Raw genomic sequence first — 6,705 nt, 5'->3', positions numbered from 1 at the left:
GAGTAAAACTTTATCAATGAAGTTATCACATATGACACAAGAGATAGTAGGACAACCAGGATCCTTATACTTCACAGATATTTGATTTGAAAATATAGAACTGACATGAGAGGTTAAGTAAACTTTCTTAGGAACATGAGTGGTTCTTTTATGAGTATACAAATCTTTTAGACACTTAGCATAAGAGGGAACTTGTTGAGTTTTATCTAAAAGGGGAATGTTGATCTTGACTTATTTAAAGACTTCCAAAATCTTCTCTAACTGAGCAGATTATTTGTTTGACATGAGTCTTTAAGGAAACGGAGCTTTTGGCCTAAGTACTTTTTCATTAGACACATCAGGGTGGGGGTTTGAAGGTGGTTCATTGGATAGTGATGAATCATTAGATTCATTTTCAAAACTTTCAGGATTTGAAGATTGTGGAAGTCTAGGATTCAAGAGTAAATGATTTGGTTCAGGTGTTAACTTATCTTCCTCATGAATATCGACATCAACATGATTAATGAATTGGTTACTTGACCTTAGAGAGATGACGAATTCACATTTTCATGAGACTTTTCATTTGAATGAAATTTAGAATTAATCTCAGGATTAATCTCGAGTTGACTGGGGAAACGATCTCTCTCTCTCTCTCTCACACTGATTGTGTTTGCCAGTTGACTAACTTGGACCTCTAGCTTAGATATGACTTGTGTGTTTGAATTTAGCAACTGCCTATCTTGGGTCATAGTTTGCATGAAAGATTGTTGAGATTGAGTTAGATTAGCTTGAGATTTCAATAACACCTTAATAATGTTCTCAAAGGAATTAAATCGCTTATCATATTCACCAAAACCAGGAGGATTCAAAGGAACTGAGTTTGGATAATGACCAAGATTTTGAGAAGGATATGAGTTGGAATTTTGATTATGGTATGGACCAGGATAAGGCTTTTGAAAATCAGGTTGATAATTTGATTATACTGACTGTATTGACCTTGGTTTCATGAGAAATTTGGGTGATTCTTCTAACTAAGATTGTATGTGGGTGCATAGAGATCATTCCTAACTCTAGGGTGAAACATGTCATTGACTTGTTCAATTTCAAGGTAATTGTCCACTACATGATTAGGAGAACTGCGGTTTGCACAGATCAAAACTTGAGAAGATACATTATTGGTTTCTAAGGCTTCTAGACGTTTGTTAAGTGTAGCTAAACTAGCTTCGGTTGCAATAAAATTACCAACTACGTGTAAGCCCTTGGATCTTTCATTTTCCAGATTAGGTTCCCTAGTTGACTCCCACAATATTGTTTTTTCAGCTAACTCCTTAAAATATTTCCAAGCTTTTTCCTCATTTTTATCCATAAACTTACCTTGCCAAATAGACTCTAACAAAGCAGTGGTTTGACTGCCTAAGGCTTCATAAAGAAGTTTACAAAGTCTCTATTTTTCCATATCATGTTGAGGGCACTTAGACAAAAGCTTTTTAAATCTATCAAAATATTTCTAGAAAGACTCGTTTCGATTTTGTTGAAATTGGTTGATTTCATTCCTAAGTCTGATTGCCTTATGGTTTGGAAAATATTTTCTAATAAAGATAAACACAAATCCCACCAACGTGGAAATAGAATTAACGGGTAGACTATACAACCATTATTTAGCCTCTTCTTTCAAAGAAAAGTTAATCAGTCGGAGCCTAATAGAGTCTTCACTAAGTTGTTGGATTTTTTGTAAAACACAAACTTCCTCAAATTCTCAAATAAAAAGATACGGATCCCCTCCCTCTACCCCAACAAACTTATGTAACATGCTAATGTTGTGATGTTTTATTTCAAAATTATTCGCGATTACTTGAGGTAGGACTATGCATGAGGGTTCAGCGGAATGAGTAGGGTAACAACGATCTTTAAGTGAGACATACATGACTATAAGTGAAACTTCTACTTCTTTTGATTCAATTATAGTGGGTGAAGAGAACTTGAGTTCCCTTATTACTTTAGGAGATGAAAAGTTGGATTGTCTTACTAATCTAGATTTATGGTCTCAGACCCAAGTATTTTGCTTATAATACAAGTAATCACGTAACAGATAAGAGCTATAAGTAAAAAACCAAGAAAAAATGGAAAATTAAAAAGAAATATCTTAGATCTAGGGTAATCCTTAAAATATAGACAGCTTCTAACTTTATGACCACCGAAAGGACTATAAATCTACATTTGTTCAAACTAATTGGCCAGGTAAGCGGGGGCACTTTCTTGTAAACAAGGCGCTGACTTAGATAACCGATAGTTTAGTCACCAATCCAAGTTGGCTAGGCCTAGTCACCAAAAGTTCAAATAATTCTAAATTTACTTTATCTTTTAGGTACCTTCCAAATTGAGTTCGAAATTCTAGGGGCCAATGTCTGCTTAATTTTATGAAGGCAGGCGAATGCAAGCTGAAGGAATTAGTGAGTTGTGGCCAATGAAAGGGTGATGAAATTCCTCACCTTATCTTGAAATTGGTTGGCGCCCTTAAAATTTATTAGATGATGCAACATACAAAGAACGAGATAATAAACACTTATGAGTGTACTACACTACGTGTATTGCTCTAAATTGTACGTACCTCTTTCCTCTGGCAATCACCATAATTATATAAGATAAAAAGCAGTATAGACGATAAAGAAATCTAGATGACGTGATCCTACGTGAGAGAATGAATGATGCAACAAATTATTTTTTAACAATTAACTAACTAATATTTTTAAAAAAATCAAATATTTATTTTTGGGATTCTTTAAATAATAGATGTGACAAAAAAAAGAGGTGATACGGAATACCGAAAAGTGCTTCCAAAAATTTCAAAAGAGACGGCGAGGCCTTCTAGCGATCTTCTTGTCCAAACTTTTCTCCGCTTCATAATTTCCTAAAAAAGAAAGAAAAAACAAGAAACTAGTCAGAATAATTTAAATATCAAGAAGTAAAAATTACCAATAGTCCCCGGAAGCGGCACCAAAAACTTGAAGTGTAAAAATAATATTTGCAAGCACAATGTTTAGTTATAGCAATTACAAGTCGATCCACGAAGATTATGAATTTTTAAAACCCTAATAATTTATATAATGTGAACCAAACAGATAGATTTGAGTGAGATTTGCTTAACCTAATTTGTAAAAAACAAATAATATGAAAAAACTAGGAATTCGAATCCATTAATCAGACACAATTAATATCAACTCGCCCCAAAATCAATTATCTTTCCTTCAAAAATAACATAGATCAATTAACGAGATAAATATATACTATGAAAATTGTTATCTAACAATAACCCATCAAAACTTCATGGAGCAAGTATAAGCTATGAAAAATAAATTCAGTATTAATAATATATCAAAATCACTTTGCTAATTGAACAATTAAGCACCAAGAAAAATCACGAGAATCAAGTAGTAGGAACGAGAAGATATCAAAACTAATTAAATTAATTTCATCTTAATCATAGGACAAGAGAATTAGCTAGACATGATAATGAGATTAACAAAATAACTAATTAATAAAATTCTCGATCTAGATTGGTGTCTAGGTGTTGGGTATGTAAAATATAAAGGGGAGACCCATATATACAGGGAAAATATGAGAGCCTGGGTTTTGGAATATCAAGTCCTATTCAGGATTATTTTATGTCTAATCCCTTTTTCTTCTTCAACAAGTATTCGGTTTTTCTTCAATTACCTTGACATCAAGAATGGTCCACCTTCTTTCTTTTTCACCTTTTTCTGCTTGAAATCTGAATTTTTTTCTATAAAAAATAAAATAATTTATTTATTAATAAAATTATGAAAACATGCATAAAATAGGTGTTAATAATATGTAATAATATGGACCTATCAAGAAGCTTCATTTCCCAATTTCTCATTTATTTCACCATGATTCACTTTTCAATAATACAATATGATTATCAAACACGTATCGAATCACACTCCGACTGACTTTAACAATCGATACCACATCATACTCATCTAATAACTCGTCAAACTGAAATAAATATATCTTACATATTTATTATCTATTTCTACATAGTTATTCAATAGTTAAAGGAAAGATATAATGGACAAATATAGTGAATTTAAATGTTGCCATAATTCTACTTTTAGTAAGGCACGTTGGAACTTTTGATGCACTTTATAAAAGTCTTACAAAAAATGTAAAAGGTAACTTTGTGCATGTCTTAATAAGTGTATCGGTCCTTAAAGCTGTGAGAGTTTTGCATAGTTTGTATCTATAAAAGTTTTCAAGACTTTTAGAATTATAAAATACTTAAAGATTCCCTGAGAAAACAGAAGGCGGGTTTATATTTTACAAACCCATGTTGTAGCAACATTCAAACTTAAAATAATTATTAAGTTTTGAGTACTTGTTTGTGTTTGTTCATTATTCATTTTTAACATTTTTTAACACACATGCACACATATTGATTGTTTTAACATTCATCCAAAATAGATTCAGTAAAAGCTTAAAAAGTTCAAAAATATATATTCACCCCTTGTATTCAAATTCATATGCACTAAATATATAATAATTACAATAAGAGTAATGAAGCTATATAATTTTGTTACAATACATATGTAACTATTTCGGGATAAATTTATAGTAAGAACACGTGACTTAGAAAAGTAAAAAATTGGCATTTTGAGTTGATTGAGATTGTATGTGATAGACTAGGCCCGATTGACCCATTTTGACCGATTACACATCAAGTTTCAAGCTATTATTCGAACCCTACATGTGGCCTCCAAAATAATATGCCTTTTCACATACATGAAAAATAACTGATCCACACATTGACATATGACATGTTCAAATGACACGAATGCTCCATGTCAACTTGGTCAAGGAGGATATGTAAAGCACAATCCCAATACTCTTTAAAACTCCTCAAGATATGAAAATAAAAGTATATAATTTCTACACATATAGTAACTCTCATGTTACTGTACTTTATGTCTCTTTATTTATAAATATATTTATAAATATATTTATACATATATGGAGTATATATTTACACACACATATTTTGAACTTTGGTTGAAATATATATTTTAACATTGGAGGTTCCCTCGGAGATACAATTTTCTTTAGATTTATTGTTTCAGTTACATCCAAGCACACTCTCTGTCCGTTCCCGATGTTCTATGCCTATATTGAGCTCAAGTTGTGTTTATGTACAAAATCAAAGCAAACACAAATTTTAAGAAAATATAAACCTATGCAAATGAAGATCAAATTTATGCCATCAAGCTAAGTTGCAAAGGTCCTGAATTATATGTCGAGGCACGATGATTACGTCTTAGTCCTCACAATTCTGAGTCAAGTCAAACTATTATCACATGTAAATCTCGGATTTACGGTTATTTTTATGACATTAAATAGGTTACATGTAGATACACTGTCACATGATACAATAACCACAACAAATGAGTTTTTTTTTTATTTTAAAAAAATTATTTTCTAATTGGGACATGCAAAATTGCGAAAATTTAGAAGATAAATCTTTAATGTTTGATAAGAAAACACCAATTCATTCGAAAAATAAGAACGGATAGTAAAATGATCCATAAATCGATGAATAATCTATAAAATTCTATGTAAGTAATAAAAATTTAAAATTTGGTGCACAAAAAATACGTAGATTTGAAAACATAATGTGTGTGTACACAGGTATTAAACACGTGTAAAATAATTTTTTAAATAAATTTAATTATATTTTTTTACATATGAGTATATATTTTAACAAATCTCGGAGATGAGCGAGATTGGAAAACAAGCATTGCAAAATGCAATATAACATTTTATTTTATTATTTTCAAATATAATATTTATAAAATAGATAGTTTTCTTTTTAATACAAAATTTACTTAATATATTATTTATTTATTTTATATAAATTATGAATTAGATAAATATTTAAAATTATCAGTTGTCTAAAAGTTAATTGTAATTTTATTTATGAAAAAATTAAGATTTTGTATTATTATTTTAATATTTACAATACAATTTTTAGCATTTACTTTTTTTTAGAAAATGTAGCCATGAGCACAACTATTTGCCTAATTTTATTTAAAATATAATGATAATTTGTCTTAAATTCATGAGTGTAGAACCTCGATAAATAAATATTTAATAAACGAATAATCTCGTCAAATAAATAATTTTTTTCGGTCCTAATATAATAGAAATAATATATTTTTAATTTCGATAAATAAATAATTTCAAATAATAAAATAAAAATTTTCGATAACAGAAATATTCATTTATTGAAATTTAAGTGTAATAATATCACTAATAATGACAAAAATATGCTACGGAGTACCGCCGAGTCTACCGACTGAATACTCCTCCGACCTCGATCAAAAAATTTCATTTATATAGGCCCCACCAAATATATTTAAGATCTTTCTGGGAAAAGAATATCTAATCTTTTCATATTTTGTTTATACTTCTTTTTATATATAAATATAAAAAAGCATTATCTTTTCTATAAATAAATATACTAAAGATAAAAGAAACAAAAATACTTATTCGATTTAATTATTAATTATACTAAAAAGAAAAGAAACAGCAACGTGATGAAATTTTGTTAAAACAAATAATCACTACATCGCTAAATATATATACATTTTAACTTTTAACCGGTTAACTTGATCAAAATTTGGATGAAGTTTACATGTAGCATATAATTAAAAA

This window comes from Apium graveolens, chromosome 6 (assembly GCF_009905375.1).
Source record: "Apium graveolens cultivar Ventura chromosome 6, ASM990537v1, whole genome shotgun sequence".
In the NCBI taxonomy this organism is placed as follows: domain Eukaryota; kingdom Viridiplantae; phylum Streptophyta; class Magnoliopsida; order Apiales; family Apiaceae; genus Apium; species Apium graveolens.
The sequence above is the reverse complement of the archived record's forward strand: the minus strand, read 5'-3'. Positions refer to the sequence as shown.